Source organism: Bacillus rossius, unplaced genomic scaffold (genome assembly GCF_032445375.1).
Source record: "Bacillus rossius redtenbacheri isolate Brsri unplaced genomic scaffold, Brsri_v3 Brsri_v3_scf33, whole genome shotgun sequence".
NCBI lineage: Eukaryota > Metazoa > Arthropoda > Insecta > Phasmatodea > Bacillidae > Bacillus > Bacillus rossius.
In genome coordinates, this window is record NW_026962514.1 from 215,125 (window position 1) to 240,473 (window position 25,349).

At 32.7% G+C, this 25,349-nt stretch overlaps 2 long non-coding RNA genes across 2 annotated transcripts in view; one reads left to right on the forward strand and one right to left on the reverse strand.

The window, feature by feature from the left end:
* The first annotated feature begins 1,292 nt into the window (after positions 1-1,292).
* The window catches only part of LOC134544225 (uncharacterized), a 100,618-nt gene continuing 76,561 nt past the window's right edge, over positions 1,293-25,349 (forward strand). The window contains exon 1 of the long non-coding RNA XR_010077616.1: positions 1,293-9,856. This is a non-coding gene — a long non-coding RNA (uncharacterized LOC134544225). The remainder of the gene's footprint in view (positions 9,857-25,349) is intronic.
* On the reverse strand, positions 5,971-24,197 carry LOC134544226 (uncharacterized). The gene is made up of 3 exons (XR_010077617.1): positions 23,973-24,197; positions 22,144-22,352; positions 5,971-6,286 (listed from the first exon to the last, which is right to left on the reverse strand). It is a non-coding gene; the product is annotated as an uncharacterized LOC134544226 (long non-coding RNA).

A 25,349-nucleotide genomic window follows, 5' to 3' on the forward strand; every position in this document is an offset into this window, starting at 1 on the left:
CAAAAGAAAAAAAAAACAGAAAAGAACCTCAGGGAACTTGAGGCAAAAAAAGTCAAAATAATGAGTGATGCCTTAAAACAGACCGCTCTCATAGACGAAGAAATTTTAAACACAAAAAAGGTTAAAGTTATGTGGCAAATATATATTTAGTAAACTGTCACCTGTTTTTTTTTAGTTAGGTATGTATCACGCATTTTTGTTTTATATTTAGTACTATACAGTTCCGTGTTTTAAAATGTGTGCTTTATATTATGTATTACATAAATAAAAACATGTCATTTTGTTTATATATATATATATATATATATATATATATATATATATATATATATATATATATATTGCAAAACCTGGAAAATCTTGAAAAAACCTGGAAAAAACCTGGAATCTTGTATCACAAATATATTGGCCACCCTGATTTACCTGTGAAAGTTCCAGTGGAAATTTCAGCAAGGAATGCGTAGTACGAGCCTTGTTCAGTAGTGCAGCAGCGGTAAATATTTACCCAGATATGTTGTTCCTGTTCCTCCAGGATCGTCGACTTATTGTAATTGTAAATGCTAACTTATGTAGGAATTGCTACCTCTTAAATTGTAATGCCTAATTATTTCGAATTATTATCAACACTCTCTCCCCTTGAGCGGCCTCGGTGAAAATAGTTACCTATTTCTTCGCCTCAGCTCTCTGATCCACAGCCTGGTGCCGTTGCATCTCGGTGCATCAAGGTTACGCATCAGCAAACCTGGGACGCCAACCTTTGGCAAGACGTGACGCACGCACCAAACGATAGCGCGTTTCAAATGCAAGGCAACGCCACGAGCTCACTGATATAACTTAATATCTAAAGGAATTGTTCATTTCTCCTTCAAGCTTCATCTCCTGTGTTTGTCAAAACCAAAGACTAATACAGTACATTAAACAACTCATGTAAAACAAATATAGACCTTACTATAACACAATAAGACAAAACAATATCAGTTTTACAATTAAAACACGAGTTCTGGGTTAGTGCAAATGCATCAAACATATACTAACGGGCATAGAATTTTCATTGATATAACATGTAATATTTACCGTTAATATTTGATGTTGGAAATAAAACATATTGATGAGCCTTTCTGGGATTTTTTACAGCGTATGCAAATGACACCAAAAATTCATATTAAACAAAACTAATGTTTCGATTAATTTCGTGATTTATTTTTTCAGTGTCCTAAACTATGTTCAACTCTCACATACCATTTGCGATTACTTCAAGTAAATTTATATATTCAGAACATAAAGATTATTGTGAAAAAAAATGTGAGTTTGCCACAATATTGTTTATATAATATGTAGCCTATCAGTTTTTCTTAGCAGTTCACATGAGCTCTATGTTGGCATATAATCTTTGTTGAAGATTACTGTTACTTTAACAGGAATAAAATAATTAATTACTTACTTTAAGAAAGAATATCACCATAAGCTGATTTATTATCCCCCCTCGCCCCCTCCCCCATGGCCACGTATATTTTATGGAAAACCCAATAGAATATCTGAACTACGCTTTCGAATTGAACATACATATATTTAGTTCACATAAATATTCACATTGTCGACTACAAAGTTATCACGTTTTGTGTTCTGGACTTTCCGGCGCTCTTCGTTCACTTGGAAAAGAACAGACGCATAGAGTAAGTAAAGTACTAGTACAGAGTGGACACTCAATGCTATTGCAGTTCTACGTTTTTTTATTCAGAAATGCCCTAGTTGCTATACAAAAACGCAAACTTGACAAACATTAAAACAAAGTTGCAATGGCTTAAAACCGAGATAAAGTACCTTCTGGAGTAAGACTTACATTTCAAATTATAAGTAAAATTTAATTTAAATACAACATTGATCCTAGAAAGTACAATTTGCAGTTAATATGCTTAAAACACTAATTTGAATAGTAGGGAAATTTGCAGTTTCAACTGAATGTTGGCGAGCTTGTGACTTCTTTCGTGCATGCATTAATATTTATAAAAATATTGATTTTATTTTTTTTTCCCTTATAACTAAATATCGGTAAACGTAACATATAATTATTTAGGAGAGCAATATTTTTAAAACAATAAGTAAATTTCTTACCTTCGGGACAGTGTTTGCCTTAACCTCATTTCGGTTAAAAATGTTTTGTTTACGTAGCATAACATTTGTTAAAATGCATAAAATGTAACATATTTTCGGATTATAATAAATTGCTACCTTTTTTTTATGTACAAGAAATAATTTCTGTTCTAGTAGAATCACGTTGATTGAAGTTAAGGTTAGGATTTTCGTAGGTACCTACCGAATTGCATCACAAATCGCAAACAAAACTAATGCATAAAAAAACGTCCAGAAGTATTTAATCATTAACACAGGCAATGTGTATTTCTGGCAAATTTAACTACCTAAGATGTACCATTTTAGTACAAATCTTTCTCGCATTTTCACTTCTTGAAGACAGGTGTATAGCAATTGTTAAGGGGGGGGGGGGAATCTTAATTTCAACATAAAAATTTAAAAGACACTTCATTTTATCGCAACCCTCACCTCGGTAATTGTTCCGTATCACGTATCCAAGTTTATCCCTTGGTCCTGTTGGCATGATTATGTATGATTTATCCGGTGGCACATGATGCTTGCTGTTTTAATTAATGTTAAAACAGCAAGCATCATTACCACAGGATCAATGTATTCAGGATCATGCCATTAGTATCAAGGGATTGACTTGGATACGCAATACAAAATTTTTACCCACACCTCCCTCTCGACCTAAAAATAAAATTCATACAAAAAATTTAGACTAATTAAAGTACATAAGCAACAAGTTTGAGCAGAATTTGAGACTCATTAACGTTTAGAACAGTACCTAAGTATTTATGTATTGTGTGCTTGTCCTCAATGTGCGACTACACACTACCTAAAAAGAGGAAATTCTGTAGGGCATGAAAACAAAATGCTCATCACTATTTTAATTACACAAAATTTTTATTTTGTTTCGTTTTAATGATTTACACATACCTAGTTTCGTCATGCGGAAACTTAAAGTAAAGTTAATTATTATTATCTCTTCTCTTGTTGTAGTAGCAGTAGTTAACACAACACGTAGCCGAATCAGGCATGTTTCATAACAGTAATTTAGAACGTAGTTCATGAAATCATTAATATTATTTAACGAGATTACTATTTCAACATGATTGAAACAAAATTTCCTTCGAATTTTTTTATTAAACCTAATATTGCTTAATTCAACGCCGACGCGACGCCATTAATTATGGATAAACAAGTGGTTCAACATGCCAACGAAAACTTGTTAAGTAAATATATTATTTTCATTTCAACAATACCAATTTATGCTATAAATTTGATAAAATGTCAAAACAAATGTAATAATTATTTAATCAACGTGGTATTTTGATTATAATTTTTGTGCTCAGATGTTGGATAAAATTGTATAGCAACTAGAAAAATGCGATTGCCATGCCCTATGAAGTGTCCCCCCCCCCCCCCCCTGAACATACGAGTAAGTGACAACAGCGCGGCTTTCTTAGCCCACTGGCCGCGCCAAGCACCTCCCGGGAAGCCTACATTTCACAAAGGGTTGAGGACCAACCCGAACATGCCCGAAGACTTAACCTTCGGTCAACTTCGGGACTTTGTTTTTCTTTTAACAAGACGCGCGGGAATTTTGATTAGTGAAGGCCCACCGCCCATACTTAAGGACAGAGGCTATTCCTATCTTGCAGAATCTCGTCACTGTTCAACTATGTAACAGAACTTAACTGAATTCAACATGTTTCAGGATAATTATATTTAGGGCGGTATTCCAAGACGTTTCAGTAAGGTAGCGAATATACACTGCCTTGTTGGGCAACTGCCATACCCTAACTTTCGGGTCATATTCCAAAACGTGTCCTAACTGATCTCCTGTAAGGTATCAGATCGGCTGCCGTTTTAATAAACAAGGACTTGTACCAGGCTATAAACAGTTGTACTTCGTGGAATCCATCGTAATTTTACCTTATTTTTTAAAACTATGGAATTATAATGTGAAATAAAATATTTAATTTTGGTTGTACAAGAATAAACGATGAATTTTTGGCCGTATTTATGTTTGCTGTTTTTTAAGATATTAGGGGGGAAATTGTAATCGTATAAGTTACATTAAAGTTCATTAAAAAGGAAAAAAAATATATATACAGTTATGGATCAAATCGGCAACAGATAGGACACCAAAAATCAGTGCCCTAAAAATAAGGGACTGGCCGTGTCCTATCGTGCACTTGGAATATGGTTAGGGTACAGGTATTGCATATTCAACACCTAAACCCTTATTTTTGTGTCTTGGAATATGGCCCTTAGTGTTGTATCTATAGCATGTTTCAATTTTTTTTCATGGAAAATTCAAAATCATCTTTATATATTTACAGCTTAAAATTTTATTTTCTTTCCGGGAGGGTGCCAGGCTAACTTATGCAGCTGTTTGGTGGGTCGTCGGCCCCAGCTTTGTTCACTAGGATCGTGGCGGTGGTTGGATTACTAACTAGAGAAGTCGTATCACACTCCTCAGGCAGCATGGTTGGCTGATGCCTAACTTAGGTAAGGGGGCACTGGAAATCACTGTCAATTTGTTCTCGCATTTATTGGCATGCTATGCATTGCGGTGTTAAACTATGCGTTATACCTTATACTTTACCCTGACAAAAGTTTCTGATTGCTTCGTTATGTGCTTACGTTACATCTAACAGCAGTCTTATTGGGGATTTGCATGGAGTCGGCCATACCCGTAAGTTTTTGAATTACGACTCGAACAGGCTCTACGAGCCGTGAATCTACAAGTGCTTTAATGTCTTTGTTTGGGCCAGCAGACATATGCACGGCTACATTAAATTAAAACGCTTACCTCTGGAGTCAGCGAGTTCCATAATTGTCGACCCTGCGGCGTGGTCACGTGGCAGGGTTAAATCTAAGGCGGTTGGGATAAGCCCGGCTCCGCAAAGATGACCCAGGGATGTGTGGGTAACGAGAGAAAAAAGATTTAGAGGTGAGAAAGTCTATAAAACATTTACCACAATATTTCAAGACATGTGTGTGAAAATGCTGAGAGTTAATATTGTGGTCATTCACTAAAAACTGGTTTCATTATATTTGTGAGGTTCATACTGTGCAGCTATACTGCATGACTATTAAGTAAATTATATAAACAATTATTTTATGCACAAATTACTACATTATGTTTCTCACCATAAAAGTAATTGTCCATAAAGGTACATACTGAGGTTGTTTAAAACAATAGCATGTTATGAGACTTTGTAGTGTCACCTGATGGTATAATGTAAAGAGGAAATATTACTGTGTAAGCTCTGTGTTGGTAATGCTCAGTATAGAAATTCAGTAATGTATGAGACATTTGCAGCCTAGATTGTCACTAAAGAATATTCTTTTTATGAAAAAAAAAACATAAATATTAATTTTTTTTTGTGTCCACAGTAATCTCTTTCCATTGTATTATTTTATCCGTAACATTCCTGTATAAAAAATCCTATCATTGTAGCTTTCCTAATTGTTCGTTGGTTTACTTGATATGTACCAACACTTATTCGTTGGTTTACTTGATATGTACCAACACAGTGGGTGAATGTATCTTGAAAGCGATACCACATAAAAGGTTACATGTTACATTTAAATTTATATGTTCACTTTATAAAAAAAATTCATTTATGTGCTGTGGAATGAAAAAAACGAAGACACATTGAATATTTAAACACTAATATTTTAAGGCATAAAATCTTGCACTTTCTTTCTTGTACATACTAATAACTACAATGTGTTTTAAAGATAACTGACATGTCAAAAGGTAAAATTATTTATTATGAACGTTCAGCAAAAATCTTTACACTTTTCTTTCCTTTAAATGACAGCATTTTTTTTCCATATGAATCACCCAAGTTTGGTAAGTTTTGAAGATAGACAATCATGAAATATAAGGTTGTAAAAAATACTCTTTATTTCTCCAAAAAAAAAAAAATTATTTCACTTTCTTAGTTACTATCAATTAACTGGCAATGAAATAAAATTCTAAGTGAAATAAAAAAAGCACTATTATAACAAAAATTCACAAAATAATTCATTTTCATTGAATGTCCAAAGAATTTAATCTACAAGAAAATGTTCTAATGTCTTCACATGCCAGCATTAAACAGAAAATAATTCTTCCTTTCTATGGAGTGTCCAAGGAGTTTAATGTTTCAGCTCATTTTCTAATTTCCTTACATACCTGCAACAAACAGAAACAATTACAAGTACTGAGAATGTAGAGAATAAGTCATATAAATGGCAATCTGGAGACAAAGTCCATAACAGAAACTGTAGAGCAATAAAGTAATACATAGTATTTAACAGAAACTATATAGCAGAAAAATAATATTCATGGCAACATGATACACACCAGATGGTCAACACATTTCATTTCGTGAGTATATGTATAATTTGATAAGCTCAATAGTTTTGGTAGGCCTATCTTATTTAAATGTATACTGTTCTTCATGTATTCACAGCTTTCAATATTTTTTTTTTGTTTTTAATATTTGTTAAACATTCAGTTACATAAAAAATTGGAAATATCGTATACCTACATCACAAAGAGTGTTTGGTGATTTAATGCAATGGCAAAATTAGCACCTACACACATTAATTAAAAAAAAAACTACTACTGCTTATAAATACAAGTGGTAACAATAGTTAACAGCACTTAGCTCTTAATGTTTCTCAGGTAGATGTATAGAATATAAACGTGTGGTGATTGTAGTAGTGACTGCAGTTTGCGATACTGTATGCTGCAACACTAAGTGAGATTAATGGCAGAACAGTAAATATTTTTTGTGTAAACTTAAGACAAGCAGCCAGAAAAGTAGGACAGGTGGTTTATTTTTATGATTTTATAAAATGTTATAGTAATTAAGTAGTAGTGTTTTGTGTTTATTGTAATTTTATAGTTTATCAGATTTTTTGCAAACAAGAAAATAAAAATTACAAAATACCTTTTGCTTCCTGAAATGCTTTGGAATCATTTTGTAAGACAGCACTGTGTTACATCAAGCAGTCTACCAATAGTTTTATAGTTTTAACATTCATGATTGCGATATCGCAAGCGCCGCCATGTGCGAGTCCCTGCTTTCAATAAAAACAAGGGCCTCATAATCAGATTTTGTCACATATGGAGTTATGTGTTTCTTGCTGCAAGTATTGCTCTCTTGGGTAATGACTGAAAAACATATCAGGAAGTAAAAAAAAAAGTTATAATTTTACTCTTCTTACTTTTGTTGATTAAAACAAACTTAATAAAATCTTGTGCAGTTTTAAAAACGATAAACAACTTAAAGTACCTCAACATTCTCTTGGGAAATATTTTGATACATGTCAGGATGTGAAAAAAAGTTTTTCAGAATTTTTTTCTTTATTCATTTAAAAGCAAATTTAAAAACAATACAATTACTCTGTGCATTTTATTTGCTGTTAGGAGAGAGGTGGGTAATAATCTTACATTGTGGCTTTTCCACAAACTAAAAAAAAATTAGACAAAAACTTTTTTTGACACTAGTCTTAGCCCTGAATTTATCCTGAAAACAGACTTTAAATTTCTACAGGTTAGCAAGTAATCAAAGTTTAAAGCTTACATTATAAATATTATAATACCTGTGCATTCACACATACCTGTACGTTCTTAAAGTACAAACACTGGAAAGAAAAACTTTTGGACGGACATTCATATGCTTCTGTTACATCAGATATATATCTTGAGAAATAATAATGAAATGTAATATATCTTCAGTATGGTGTTCTATTATCCTAGTACAGGTAGGGCTTGTTCTTAAGTATAGAATATGATACCACAGGTAAAATATATACTGTAGTAGGTATGTTCTAAATCTAGAATAAGCATGGCCATAGCATAAAATACGTTACCAGAAAGCTAGTTTAATACACAAACATATTTTGTGCAAAACAAGCATTAGAATACTCCCCAACTAAAACCCCCATATAATCATGCTAGTCACATAATAATGCAGATATGGTAATGACATAAATGTGCCATGTTAATGTCATCATTAATGTGATAATGGTATTGTGATACATACTTGTCCCGAAAGTGAAATTGGTAAAAGTTCCGTATAACATATTCAAATTCATCCCTTGATCCAGAAGGCATGATCTTGTATACATTGTTCCTGTGGTACATTTTGCTTGATGTTTTGATTTGGTACATTGAAAGAACATGGGCATACTAACTTGTGTTATTACAATTTATATATGAATGTAAAACAGTTACAAAAGAAATTATTTCACAACACCTGAGATAATTTGTTTGTCTTGTGATGTTCTGTTCTAGTATTTGTTATGTTCATACTCTTTCGACGTAACAAATTAAAACAGCAAGCATCTTGTACCACAAAACCAAGGGATCAATTTGGACACGTGATACGAAAAAAATTACGCCAACCTAGGCTAAACTTTAAAACCTGTAGAGAGAAAATATGAACTAAATGATGATACATATCTCTTAATTTACACGCAAATCTGAAAGTTAGTTAAAGTTCAGTATCGCATATCCAAGTTTTTCACTTGATACCGAGGTACATGATGCTTGCTGTTTTAATTTAGTGCGTTGAAAGATCCTGAACATAACGAATACTTGTAATATAACAGTGAATAATAATCTTAAGATTATTACTAAATATGCACTTTCTTTCTATGAATTAAACACTTAACCTCACAATTATTATTAATAAGTGTTTTTGATATCCACCATGGCCGTGCTGTTATGAAAATAAAAACAAAGTCACGAAGTTGGCCGAAGGTGAAGTCTTCGGGCATGTTCGGGTTGGTCCTCAACCCTTTGTGAAATGTAGGCTTCCCAGCACCTCCCAGCAGAGCACTCCACGCATTCTAGCGGGCTCTTCGGAAGCAACCCACGCGGTGTACAGAATAGTTTGTTTTTTGACTCCTGCACAAACCAATTACCTTTATCGAACGCAGTAAACGTACGAATCGACCCTAAACCATAGCTCTACCAGTTTACATACATGATTTTTTGCAAATTCAACACTACGATTTAATAAGATCAATTTATAATTCCATAGAATATACAATAGCCAAGTAAATAATATTTAATTTATTATTTATTGCACCACATTAATTTCTATCTATGCTAGGCTCAAGAGAAAGCCCTTAGGAATTAAAAAATAGTAAATATGTTCGCTAATTATACTTTCATAAAATTTATAGCATAAATAATACATTTATATCGCAGTTAAGTACGCATTTGCGGCTAGAACAAGGTTTATTCTTTACATGAAAAAATTCACAAACACCTTGTGGCCCCCAGGCCACATTTATGTAATTTATTTATTTTACTCATTATTGATTTTATGAATTATTTCCTTTTTTAAATGATTTCTGTTTCTTAAATTTTATTTAGTGTTATTCTGGTTAATTATTTAATTATTGTAACCTTTTTCTTTTATAGTTTTATTCTGATTTGGTGTCTTTCTAGTGTTATTGTTATTCTATATATACATATCGATTGTATTTTCATGGCCGGCTACTGGGAGCGCGGATGCGATGCATCGATGACGTCATGAGCGGTCGTGTGCCGGCGGAGGCGAACGAAACTGTGCGCCGCGGTCTGTTGGTTTTTGGGAGTCGCCGCGACTGGACGTGTGTCGCGAGACAGGAGACACGGCTTTTCGACTCTGCACCGGCCAGTCCTCACCGGGGCCTGCTGAGATGGTGCCTTGCCTGACCGAGAGGCGTCTTCAGCGGCAAGATATTCGCAACCTACGCTAAGGTAAAGAGGCGACACTTAGCTTTGGCAGTAGCGGGTTGTGGATCAAGATTTATTATTAAAAAGAAGCATAGTTTTGTGAGGCGAACTTTTTTATGAACTGCGTATAACGGTGCAAGCGTATGGATTAGACTTTGCCGTTGTATAAAATGGATCAATGCTCCTTGGCTCCTTCCAATTTGACCGGAAGGCGGGTTTCAACCTGCGATATGTAAGGAATTTATAAAATGTAATTTTCAGGACCCTAAAACGCCCAAATATCTCAACCGCGCCCTTAAGATACGACCGTGCGGCGAACATAGAGAAACGAGACACACACACTTTTTGCATGTCTATGACTTACCTCCTATTATGATCTATTATACAGGTATCTCCATATCTATTCCACAGAAACCGTGAATTTTTCCGTGATAAAAAGTAGCCAATGTCACTACCTAGCTCATAAACTATCTCCATACAAAAAAAATCATGTCAAACAGTTTCTCTGTTGCTGCGTGAAAGAAGTACAAACAGGCAAGCACACTTCACATTTGTAATATTAGTAGAGATGGAAAGCTATGGACTAGGCAGTATGCTTGCAGAACACTCATAATAATACTGTATGAAGGTGTACACAAAGTGTGCGCAAGTTTCTTAGTTCACTATGAAAATTTTAGTAATATCCCGACTGGTTGTTTGTTGCACGAGGTTCAAATAAACTCAAAAGAATGTTTTTGAGATTAATAACAAAAATAAACTTAATGAACAGTTTGCAGTATGTCAATGAAAATCGTTATGCACTGTGTGTAGCTCACAACAAATACGAACATAAACACAGTATGATATGTCTTTTTGACAAACTTTTGAGAAAATTATAATAGTATTTAATAACATTACTTAGCAATAACTATACAACAAATCTGTATCATCCTTAATCTTGCTGTTTTTCGGTATTTAAATTGGGCATATTCAAACACAACAGTTTATAACGTATCTTTGGTCAATACATTTCAGTACAAATTTCAGTTTTTAATTACCGCACAATGCAATCAACTAGATAAATGCTCTTTACTTAATGGTTCCGGCTAGTTAGTTCAGCGTAAAGCATAATGTATTTCTCGTCAGGAATACCGAGTTGCGAGTGTCCAATAATTTACCTATGCCAATTTTACAATACAAATATTTCATTCATCGAGAATGAAATTAAGGTTTAGCGTTATTTAACTGTCTAGTTTTGGGATGAGTTCAGTTCATTTCAGTAAATCATTAAGTTTTCAAATTACGCTCTTGGCATCACTTGCGTTTAATCTATTTACTGAACTGTGTATAGGTAATAGTAGCATGTAACAATAAACCTACAAACAGCACCGAAGTGTGCTGCCCTATTTCAATAGTTTAATTAGACTTGCCTCTCTGCCCTAAGCATCAATAAAATAATGGAAGCTAAAATGTGCAACGTAGTATTCAAACAGTTTGAAATACATCTGTGCGACCGTTTCTTCACAGTAAGAGAAGTATGCGATGGATTTTAAGTTACAATAAAACGTTGTACATAACATGCTATTCATATCGAAACTTAAAATATTTGAATTTAGAAAGTTGTAATCTGTAACCATATTTACTATTTATTTTCAGTGCACATTACGTGTACATATTATATAGCTATCCCCCAATTTTTGTATTCCTTAATATATTTTATCGTGGTGAAATCACACTTTCTTTCTTTTCACTTCATACTGTTTTTTTAATGTTAAATACGCATCTATTTTGTTGCAATGTACATATATTATACCATCTTTACAGTTCCACTCTTATGCAATTTGGCTGCATACATACAAAAATTAAAACCAAACCCATCTTTCTTGTGCCTCATCACAGGAACATTATCATAAGGTTTTAGGAAATAGTTGCATCTTAGATTGAAATTTAGAATGCAGGTATAAAATATATTGTCTTGTGCATTTGTTGATTAATATAGTTATGCTTATTATTGAAACCAAATTCACTCAATTTTCACCCATGCCTTCGTTTTCTAAAAAATTAGAATAAAAGCTCCTTTTATTTTTTAATATAAATAAGTAGGCCCCTAATGAAAATTCTGAATTAATGTTTCAGTAATACGGAGAAAATCATACCTAATTTTAAGCAAACTCATCCCTTTTCATCACCTCGGGTATAAAATCCAAATAATATATAATAAATGTTGCAAACAAATGAAATATAAATTTATCTCACTAAATGTATTATAAACTAATTCAGTGTTTTCTTCAATAATTATTTATAATAATACCTTCATCTGTTATTACACTGGAGGTGAAATATTAGTAAATGGTGAATTACAGATGGTAGTTTTAGAAATGATTTTTAATGCTCTTTTTCACCCCTTTTGCTGTAGGATTAAAGAAATAAACAATCACGCTACATACGTCTAATGTAGGTCATTTGTACAAAGTTTCTTACCTGGTTACCTCCCTTTTGATTTGCTTGGAAGTTATGAATTTCTTTTTTAAACTTAATTTTTCATTTCATTTCATTTATTAGCGTCCTATATTTGACAGTACATATGTCCAGGTTTTGTCAGTAACATTATAAATAAAATACAACATCATAATACACTAACAAAACAATATTAAAAAAAAATGCATTATAACACAATAATATATGTTACAATAAAAAATGATAAAAACAATGCAGCAATTTATGTAGATGCACTGAGGAATTCATTAACAGAGTATGGAGCTATTCGTAGTAGGTAATCTTTGAGATGTCGTTTAAATATGGTATGTGATTGGGATGCTGTATTTAACAGGGATATCGGTAGAACATTTATTAGTTTAAGGCCCATGTAAAAAGGGTTCAATTCGTATTTTTTTGTTGAATGAAAAGGAATATGATTCTTATAAATGGATCTGGTAAAGTGATTATGTATTTCATTATTCTTTACATACTTAATATTTTGAATTACATAAATGACAACCGAATATATATAAATGGCTGGAAATGTTAAGAGTTTGTTATTCAGGAAAATAGGCCTACAAGAATCTGTCTTACTAAGATTATAAATAATTCTAATAACCCGTTTTTGAAGCTTAAATATCTTTAGCCAATTTAGGGAATTTCCCCAAAAAATAACACCATATCTCATTATTGAATATATGTTTGCATAATACATAGCCATTACTGCTTTATGTGAAGTTACAGTATTAATAGTTTTTATGGCAAAACAAAGATAACTAAGTCTACGACACAGAAAAGATATATGATTAGTCCAATTTAGATTCTCATCAAGATTCAGTCCCAGTAATTTTGCTGTTTTTACAGTATTAAGAATATTATTGCCAATAGTCACTTCAATATTATTTAATCTATTTATTTGAGAGTTAAAATATATAATAGAAGATTTTTGAATATTTAGAATCAGTCTATTATCAGTAAACCAAGTTTGCATTTGGTTGAGGGTTATGGAAATTCTTTTTTGTAGTTCCTGTAAAGTCTGGCCTGTTACTATAATGGAGGTATCATCTGCAAACATGATAGTCTGGCCATAATCTAGAAACAAAGGTAAATCATTAATAAAAAGCAAAAACAAAAGTGGACCGAGAATTGAACCTTGGGGAACACCAATACCAATTTTCAAAATTTTTGACCTAGAAGTAGTGGTAATATTATTATAAGTCACATTAATACTAGTAATTTGTGAACGATTTGATAAGTAAGATTTTATAATATTGTTTGCAACACCTCTTATACCATATTTACTTAATTTTTCTAATAAAATATCATGGCTTACACAATCAAATGCTTTGGTTAAATCTACAAGTATGCAAGCTGTCAAGACTTTATTATCTAAATGAGAATAAATACTATTGAGTAGAGTGAACAATGCTTGTTCCGTTGACTTGCCTTTAACAAAACCATACTGATTACTGGTAATTATATTATAACAATTTAAGAATGAAAGCAACCGTTTTAATATAATCTTTTCAAGAATTTTTGAAAAATTTGGTAATAAAGCAATTGGTCTATAATTATCAATGCAGGTAGTATCACCCTTTTTATGTAGTGGAATAATTTTCGCTATTTTGAGCCTATCAGGAAATATGCCATTTTCTAAACATTTATTAAATATATAGACAAGGGGCTTTTTAATGTGTTCTGCACATGATTTTATTACAGAAATAGGAACATCATCAAGACCAACAGAATTTTTATTTTTCATACCTCTTATTATTTGAGTAATTTCATTTTCATCTACTGGTGTTAGGTACATTGAATGCAAATGCGAATGAATATCAAGTATTCTAGGTGATATTCCTGTATTTATAATGGTTGAATTGTTTTTTATTAAAGAGGATGCAATTTCCGTAAAATATGCATTAAACTTATTAGCAATTTGGAAACTGTCAGTGATTGTATTATCATCATCATCAATTAAAGAAATGTTATGTTTATTATTGAAACATTTCATATCATTATTAATTATTTGCCACATTGTTTTACTTTTATTGGTGGAAGATAACAGTTTACATTCAATATAAAAATTTTTAGCATCTATAACAGATTTATTAAATTGTTTTTTAAATTTTTTATAATCATCTCGAATGTATGAATTTTTATTGCGGAGAAGCTTCTCCTTATAATGATTTAAAATTTCTAATCCAGAGGCAAGATCACTATTAATCCAAGGAGAGGACTTATTGTTAATGCTTATCCATAAATAGGGAAAGTATTGATTAAAATCAAGTAAAAATGTATTTATAAACAAGTTATATGCCTTATTGGGATTGCAAGTGTTATAGATTTCTTCCCACAATACAAGTGCAATCTCATTACAAAAAATATCTATTGTATCAAGTTTAAACAATCTTTTCAGTAAATGAGTAGTGGAATTATCATTAGATCTAAGTTCAGTGTCACTTAATTTTAATATTATATGTTGAGCCAAATGATCAGAAATAGCAGTATCAATAGTTTCTGCAAACAAAGTACTAGGGCTACATCTAATATTAGTAAGAATATTATCGATACATGTATTAATTGTATTGCCAATTCTTGTAGGGGTAAGTATCGTTCTATGTATACCATATTGCCTAAGTAGACAAAAAAATTTATTGTTTGTGTTATTTTCCTCATTAAAATTTATATTGAAATCACCACATATTATCACATATTTTTGTATCCTTAGAACTTTTTTTAAAATTAAGTCAAAATAATTTAAAAACAATTCAAAATGACAAAATCCAGGGGGTCTGTATATACCAGTGGTTCCCAACCAGTGGTCCGCGGACCATCAGTGGTCCGCGAGAGCTAAAATATGGTCCGTGAAAGATTTCATACTTTGAATGAACGCGCGTCGGTGAACAAAAGCGAGCGCGGCGCGCAGGCGACCAGGGGAAGGGCAAGCAACTGACTAAATTTATTGCGCAAGCTGGTCAGTCAATCGTACGTTTTCTTTTGTAGGTACATTCTATTGCATTTTGGTTTTGTTTTCAGAAAATGTTGCCTAAGAGAAAATATGATAATAGTTACATTAAATTTGGATTTACACCGATAGAAAGTAATGGATAAATAAAACCACAATATGTTATATGCGCAACTGTTCTCGCAAACGAAGCCTTGAAGCCAGCGAAATTAAAACGTCACCTAGAAACGATTCATCCAAATTTTTCTGACCAACTACCAGAGTTCTTTCAAGGAAAATTGGAGAATTTTAAAAGAATGAAACTCGGGCCAAGTGGTACAAGATATGCATCATCTGAAAAAAATTAGTAGTATCGTTTGAGATATCGAAATTAATAGCACAATCAAAAAAGCCTCACACAATAGGAGAAACTCTTGTGAAACCTTGTTTGATCAAAGCCGTCGAAGAAGTTTTAGGGTTAGAAGCAAAAAAAAAAAAAAAATAAAAGATATAAATTTGTCGAACAACACGGTGAAATATAGAATTGAACTCATGTCAAATGATATCGAGGAGCAACTTGTTTCGAGAATTAAAATGTCACCATTCTTCGCTTTGCAGTGCGATGAATCCACTGACATTTCTAATTGTGCTCATTTACTTGTTTTTTTCCCCGCTTTTTAGACTACGACAACATAATCAAAGAAGAACTGTTGTTTTCTCAGGAACTGGAAAGGACATCAAGAGGTATCGACGTCGTGAATATAACTGTATATTTCCCGAAATATGGCATTATGTGGGAAAAGATAGTCGGTTTCTGTACGGATGGTGCTCCTGCGATGTTAGGATCACATTCCGGTCTAGCAACATTAATCAAACAGAGGAATCCGTCAACATTAACATCGCATTGTATCCTTCATCGCCAGGCGTTAGCTTTCCAAGACTCTTCCTAAATGCCTTAATGATACAATGAAATTGGCCATAAAAGTAGAAAATGTTATTAAAAGCAGTGCCTTAAATTCATGCGTTTTTAAAAAACTGTGCACTGAAATGGACTCCAACCATGAGAACCTCCTCTTTCACACAGAGGTTCGTTGGTTGTCGAAAGGCAATATGCTGGAAAGATTATACGAGCTGAGAGGAGAGATTGAGTTGTTTCTAGGTGAGAATAAAATGGAAGACTTACTAGTACAGTTTTCTGATTTGACATACCAGATGCATTTGGCATATCTTGTGGATATTTTTACACACTTAAATAAGTTTAACTTGCAAATGCAAGGTTCAGGAAACAGACAATTAGAAGGCGTTGCAAATATTTTTAATTTTGAAGATAAACTTCGTGCTTTTATTTGCAAACTTAAGGTATGGATTATTCAAGTTGGCGAGGGCAATTATAGTGCGTTTTCAACATTGAAGGCACTCCTTGACGTCAAAAAGTATGTCATGTTTAGGGAAAGCATACAAAAAAACAGCAAATGTCATTTGCAAATGTTTGTTGATGAATTCAACCGTTACTTCCCAGAATATAACAATACAGAAGCTAATGTGGACCAAAAACTGATACGCAACCCTTTGGCACTAACGCTAGAGAAGTTGCAGAAGAAATCCAAGAAGAACTTATTGAATTACAAAATGACAGGAACTGTAAGAACGCTTTTGAATCTGATTCTTTGGAGACGTTTTGGTATAAGAAAGAAATTTCTAATATTAAAATTCGAAATTTTTTTTTGCACTCTCATGCTTTACTCAACAACTTATTTATGCGAACAAGGATTTTCTGCATTACTGCTCATTAAAAACAAATCCAGGAATCGACTGAAAGTAAGTGATGATTCGCGTGTAGCTTTGAGTAAAAATATTACCCCAAAAATTCAAGATCTTGTACAGAAGATGCAAGCTCAAAAATCTCATTGATACAAACTGAATTGTGTACTAAAAATATATGTTTTCAATCATAACACTGTTAATAATGTTTATTTTGGTTTTTTAGATTGCTTATGTTAAACGTTTGGATTAACATTGAACGATTAGACTTAAAATTTATTTTTAGATTGATACAGATTATTTTTTGACCTTGTGGTCCCTGCTAATAATAATGAAATTAAAGTGGTCCCTGATCAAAAAAAGGTTGGGAACCACTGGTATATACCAACAATACAGCTATGTATTGAGTTTATAGATATACAACAGCATTCAATTATTTTATCAAAGCAGTATTCAGATATATCAATGATCTTGTTCACAATATTTTTTAGAGTACAAATACAAACACCCCCACCTTTACTAATAGTTCTGTAATAACAAGAAGCTAAGTTATAACCATAAAAAAGACAATAGTCAAGTTCATTATGTTCAAGCCAGTGCTCGGAAAAACAAACAATATCAAATTTATAAAGACATAGCAAATGTTCTAAATTATGTTTTTTATTAAATATACTACATACATTTTGATGAAATATTGATAATTCTTGTAGATGCGATTTCATAGGTTTTAACATAGGTTTAAACATAGGTTTAAACATAGGTTTTAACATAGGTTTAAACATAGGTTTAAACATAGGTTTAAACATAGGTTTTAAAATAGGTTTTAACATAGTTGGCCCCTTCATATCCATACATTGCAAGGGGCCCTCTAAAAGTTTTCCTGATTTGGGAACTGATGCCAACCCAAGGCAAGTGGTTTAAGATGTACAAAGCATTGAGCACTATTTTGTTCATGCATTATAATTTTTCTAATCTCATTAGCAAGGCGATCTTTGCCTCTACCATTTAAATGGAGGCCATGATGAGTATGATTTTCCCGAGTCAGGTTATTTACGTCAATTACTGTAACATTCTTAAAAGAACTACAAAGTTTGCCAATATTTTGGTTCACCTTTTTTGTTTCCACGTTTACACAAGAGTCATCAATAAGATCGTATCTATGTGGTAGGTTTACAACAATAACATTGACATGTCCTAATTTAAATAAATTTCTTTTTAACGTGGTAATTACTTCATTACCTTCATTTTTTGCAACATCATTTGCACCACCTAATATTATGACAGTATCCTTATTAGTGAGCTTCTCACAGTTTTGTATGAGCCCTTCTGTTACAATACGCAGAGGAGCATTTGGTTTAACAATACCGTTTACAGTACAATCACTAACATTATTTAGAATTTTTCCTGCTACATCACGTCCATGGCTGTCAGCAAACAACACTTTTTTACTTCTTACCTTAGTATTCATACAGTTGTCTAAGGATGGTACTTTTACATACATTTTCTTTTGTAATGGTGGAAAAGCTTCTACATTATTTAATAAACTATACCTGTTGTTGATGGTCTTATTTTGATTTGTTTTTTGCATCTCAAAATCTTTAATCCTTACTGTTCTCTTGGGTAAACAAAACTCTGCTTCGTCAGTTCTACTTTTTTCAAAATGTTCCAGTTTCGCAAGTAATTTATTATTTTCTTCTCTATTAATGATCAAGTCTTTTTGAAGTACCTCAATAATCATCTGAAGTGAGCCAAGTATATTATTCTCGACAGTTCCAATGGTATCTTTTGCCATATGAGAAATATTAGGTTCTTTAATGTTCATGCATTTCCTACAGAAACCATCTGTAAGGAGTTTTTTGTTTTCTTCTTTTAGGTCTGCAATGTCATTTTGAAGTAGGTCTATAATCTTTCTAAGTGGCACTTCGCAAAAGTAAAATAATAATAATATTGCTTTGTTGTGTAATATTTTCAATATCTGACCTCATTTATCTCCCTAGTTATCATTATGTTAAAATAAAATAAAAGTGTAAACAATTGCAATTCGTAATTCTGCACGCTCGTTGTTCTTGCCCAATTTGTTCAGAAGGTATGAATTTTTCTTCATTAGAATTAAATGAATCCGTTTTAGCCCTTATGTATGAAATTTCCAAAATCGTGAAAAGGAGTTGGTAGTAATAGCCGTAGTAATAGCTTTCACATGGAGGGGGTCCGCGGGTAAAAGCTAAAAATCTAAACACTCAAATCATAGTCATTTAGCAATTACTTTAACATGAAATGGGTACACACTAGTTCAGCTACATATAATTAAGCTACATACATACAAAAGTTACTTTAAGTACATTAAAATAAAATTTGTAAGTAATGTTCGTAAAGAATTTATTTAACTATAATAAAAGTAACAAAGTAGATGATAGATAACATAAACATAATATTGTATATAAATATTTTTTTTTAACTACATAGTTATTTTTATTCTATCTTTGTGATGCTTCGGTTTTTATTTATTTCCATATTGCACAATCAACATAAAACATTTTGACATAAAGAAGACTACAATCAATCAACATTTGGCATAAAAAAGCCTTCAAAATAAAATAATAAATTATAGGTAAAAAGTTAAAAAAAAATTAAAACTTCAAAGTATTAAATTTAGCCTTTTACTTCTTATGGCGAACATATTTATGATTTCATCTGAATCCAGTTCAGAAACTATGTCATGATGAACGCTCATCAACGCAAGCCCAGTTAGTCGTTCATCTGCCATGCTGTTTCTGAAGTAGTTTTTAAACCTCTTTAGAGTTGAAAAACATCTTTCTGGGGTTGCTGTGGACACTGGGAGTGTGGCCAAAATAGTGAGCAGCTTTTTTATAGTAGGAAAAAATTGATTCTCGCACTAATCTAGACTTTCTAGTACGGTGGATGGTTTGTTCGCCATATGTTCCCAATGATTCTGCCATATTTCATATTCACTTGAAAAATTATTTGCCTCAGTTTCTCCCAAAAATAATAGTGCTATTTTTTTTTAAGTCTTTCGCTTATCCTGGATCCCTATTGATCTTCTCAGGCAGAAGTATTTGAATCCCTTCTATTGTTTCTTCATGCGGTTTAAAGCGTGCATCAAGTTTTGTAATCACATTATCAATGGAAGGGTAAAATACATTTCGACAATAATATGTCTCAGCAGTTTCTCCTGGAACATTACTGCGCTGAGTTTGCCTTCCAGTCGTTCTTGGAACATTAATGTCGTTTAAACTGATATTCTTTGCTTGCTCGAAAAAGATCGCGAACTCGTTTTCATTCCGAATATTTATAAAGTATTTTTTATTGTTTTTACATAACTGCAAATATTGGTCAAATCGACATTGATCTTTTGCATTGCCTTATTTAGATTTACTGTGTATGAAAATACTTTTCTCAGTACAAGTAATGACACAATGAATTGGCAGTTTTCCATAGCTGTTTGCAGTTGTATGCTTCAGTGCTGACATTTCTATTAGCAGAATCCTGAAGTGTTTCAAGTGCTGTGCGTACTACTGGAAGCATTTCTGCGAATCTCTCAACAGCCACATGTTTTTCTGTCTATCGCGTCTCACAAAGAGAGATAAGCATTGAATGAGATGAGTTATTTTGATCCGCAATTTTCTTCATAAGACTGACGAAAAAAGTTTACTATACTTTTTATGGTTCCGATACAGTTTCTTATCATAGGTACTTGAATGCGCTAGAACCAAATTCAGAACGTGAGCCACACAGTGTACGAATTGCGCTTTTGGGTATTGTTCTGCGATAATTGTTCTCACGCCTCGTAAGCGACCACTCATCACTGCAGCACCATCAAACCCTTGCCCAATAAATTTATCCATGTCCAAATTATAACTTAAGAGATGTGTTATAATAGTCTTCGCTAACGCTTGAGCTGAAACATCTGCTACGTTGATAAATTTTAGACAATCTTCTCGGATGACAGATTTTACAGGCGAGCAGTCAGTCAACTTCTTCAAGGTGGGATTTCACTCTCTCCTTTTTTGCAAAAAAATCCAAAAGTTATACTTGGTTTGATGACCGTTTCATAATAAATTTTTATTCAAGAGTAGACATTTAATAGCAACAAAAGATGGCTTGAAAAAACATGTTGGCTGGCGATGGCGCGTGGTTCTATCAAGGTCGCGAGACTCGACTGTTGTGCACATGCGCAGTAAGCGCGTCGCACGGGAGGCGGGTGCGACGTATGCGCAGTAGGAATGGTACGCAGAAGTCAGGAGGGGGGATGTGCAAGGCGCAGTGTCCACGTAGCATACATAGGTAGTTCATTGTTGTGACGCGTGCTCATATTTTGTGGCACAGATTATATTATCCGTCATCAATCTGTTAATTTTAATTATGTCGTATGCTAAGGGGGGGATCTGGACCCCCTGACCCCCCCCCCGGGTCCAATTATATACGCCCATGCATACCTATCTAATATCTTTACTTACGCTTGATTTCCTTCGGAGATATCATTGATTTAAAAAAAATTTCCATACTCACCATATTGGGGGATGAATTATCTTGTAACTATATAAAGCCAAGTGTATAAGTTAGCCAAAGTTAGCCGGATCAAGCAGACACATATACGAAAATTAAAAAAAGAAAAAGAAGATGTGTTTGTGTTCCAAAAAAATGTAAATATGTGTTTCTATTACTTTTATTTTCATAATTTCATGTAATAGACAGACTACTTACGAACAGTTTTATTATAAATATAGACAATATTGATAAAAAAAAAGGATAGCAAAACACATAATTTATAGTGGATGGTTGGTTATATTAGGTAAGTATAGCTACATGAAAATTACTGTAAAATCATTTTATGGTTGCTTAGCAAATAACTTTTTAATATGTAGCTATCCAGCACTAGGAAACAGTTTACATGATTTCACAGTATCTTTAATGTAGCTATCCTAACCAAATCAACCATCCACAAAGTTTTAAAGCATTTATAATGTAGCTAACCTAACCTAATTGGCCATTAGTTATCATGTCCTTACCTGAAAATTACAATTTAATTAATAAATATACTTTTATTTGCATTCATTATTCAAAAATATTTATTACTTTTGAAATGTTACGTGATCGTATTTATTTTTACAAATACAAAAAAAGTTCGTACCTGCCGGGATTGGAACCGTCAACTTTACGTTTAGATGATAGCGCCGCTGAGCGCTCAGCCACGAGGCCATATTTGATAATTGGAAGTTTCAGATGACATATATGATCTTGCCGCCGGCCCCGGAACGAGCCTGAGCGGTGCGGCAGCCGGCCCCGGAACGAGCGTAAGCGGTGCGGCAGTTGCAGGAAGGTAGCACCATGGGGAGGAAACTGGAATAGGAAATTGTTGCACAGGCTTTTTTTTTATGATGGACCCTTTTTTTTGTTAGTTCGTCATTCGCCATGATACAGGTGGCCGCGCTAAATACTATATCACACAATCACACTAAAGACTTCAACAAGTATAGCATAGCTACTTGTACTTGTAACGAAGTTTCTACATCAATTTTTAAAATTATTCAATATTATAATAAAAATAATTTGCTTTGAAAATACTCCGCTAAAAAACGTAGGATATTTATTTGACTCGCAAGGGTTGACTTGCTGGCGCCATGTTGTGTTTAGTGGTAAACAACAACTTGCAGCTGGTAAATTAGAAATCATTTTAAAATATTTGGTTAGCAAGAAAACGTGAAAAGATAAAAATGTCTGGACGATATGCCAATGAGCGAAAATGTGCAGTAAGATGCTGTCGTTCAAAACCAGAAGAGCAAAGATTTTTTTCTAATGAGTTTAGTGAATATTTTTATAAAATAGTGCATAACCAACTCCGTGTTCATCAGATTATTAAAATGTGTACAATACAGCCTCCATTTCTGGCACAACCTATACATCGTCTTCTATTTTCGTATCTCCTGTAACTAAAATGGAGTTATTGTCAGTAGTTCATAAATCAAAAGGTAAACGTTCATCAGGTTTAGATGCTGTACCTGATTTTATTATTAAAGACTTGTATTGATTATATAGTTGACCCATTGTTATATGTTTATAATGAATCTTTTATGCAAGGTTATTTTCCTACCTTATGGAAGTGTTCAAATGTTATTCCCTTGCATAAAAAAGGTCCTCGTGACGCCTGTCAGAATTATAGGCCAATATCGCTTCTGTCCTCATTCTCAAAAATATTAGAATTATTAATTTTTAATAGATTAATGTCATTTTTTGAGAAAAATAAAATTTTAGTGGGCAGTCAACATGGATTCAGGCGTTGTAAATCGACGATAACTGCACTTTATGAATTTATCAGCATTATAACTATGTACCTACACAGAACGAATCATCCTGTTGGGCTATTTTGTGACCTAAGTAAGGCTTGTGATAGTGTTAACCATAAAATATTAATTAAGAAGTTAAGCACATATGGTGTAAGAGATACAGTGCTTAATTGGTTAACATCTCACTTGTCTCAGCATTTACAAGTAGTCGTAGTACAACATATAGATCCCTTAACCAACATAAAATATAATGTTCATTCAGATAGGCAAAACATATCTGTTGGTGTTCCTCAGGGTTCTGTACTAGGACCTTTGCTTTTTCTTATATACGTTAACGATTTGCCTAAAAATGTTAAGAGTGGGAAAATTGTATTATATGCTGATGACACTAATATATATATACATGGAGATAACCCTTTAAGTTTAATTGCAAATATTAATATTTTAACTAGGGACATCATAGATTGGTTTAAGGCTAATGAATTAATTCTTAATAACACAAAAACAACGTGGCTGCATTTTAAACTTAATAACTTATACAATTTGCAAGACCCAACTGTATCGATTAATGGTTGTTATAATATATCTCAATCAAATTCAACCAAAATACTAGGTAAATATATTGAGAAGAACCCTAATTGGAAATCTCATATTGCTCATTTAATGATTTACTGACCTTAGCATAGTTTGGAGTATTTGTAACTGCTTGGTGTAGATTAGCAGGTTGGTGTTAGAGTGGAATTTCAAAAATTCTGCTTATCAGGTGTAGCTATTGAGGTTACGCATATGGTATGTTACAAATATAGATAATATTCTCTTCAAGAAAGTATATTGTTCACAATAATCATAACCCACTCTCACTGTTCATTTAATTAAATGTCACAATAGTTAGTAGGCTTTGTTTATATTGCGCCAAAGACAAACTGAAAGAAAAGAGTTCACACATGAGCGAAATGGTTTTCTTTAGATATATATCTTTGTTTCATTTTACCAATGAATTGACAAAAATCTTATTATGCAAATAGATTAATGGAATTATCTTATCAAATTAGTCTATTGTCATCTGTCCTTGATAAATCTACAAAGATTGAATGAAATCTAGCCGTTTAAAGTGGGTCAAAATCGCACCCAAAGGAATTGGTTACAAACATACATACAAACATACAGGTGAAGCTAACATAAAGCGTATATAAACAGGTTACAAGTATAAAATCAAAGGTACATATATTATTACCAATGCTGGACTGAGAGTTCAATCTAATAGCATACTGTTATTTAGGCCTACACTGTATGCAGTAGGTAACAGCCATTTTGATTGTGTTCATAGAAACAATGGTAGTATTGAAATCCAATGTTGGTAAGAATACAAATGCCATTATAATTTAATTTGTTCATAATTATTATTTTTTTTAATGTTGTGAGAAAACTATCAACATCAATGAACCAAGGTGATAGCTACCAAACACACAAACAAACAAGCACCAAAAAAGTAACAAATGACAAAATAAAATCTACTATAGTTCATAATGTAGGATCTACTAACTGTATTGTTACATTAGCTAACAAATAAGAACAGAACATATTATATTGTGTACATATCAGGGTTAGTATACTTAGATATATTTTTTTTAATATATATATGTTGGATTAACCAAATAAAGTTTAGTAGATAAATAATTTCTTGTAATAACTTTATAGATTTAGGGACTCTGTGATGTGTTTATTATAATTTGAGAAGAGTCTATAAATAAGTTCATCGTTACAAATACACTACACAGGAGGCGAAACTTGAGTTGGGGAATTCTAGGTCTCGAATTATAAAAGTTGAGAACAAGAAGATAGTCTACGGCCTGTCAGAGGAAAGCACGTGTACAGCAGGAATATTGAAACATTAATTTATTTTATAATAAGCTTTTTAATTATACTGTTGACCAGATATGAACAACATCAAATAATAGGATGTGTTACTGGTAAAATATGGTGCCATGTTACCCCGTTCTGTAATATGGATGCTATAGACAAGGGTCTCCTTAAACTTTTGCACCAAGCAGAA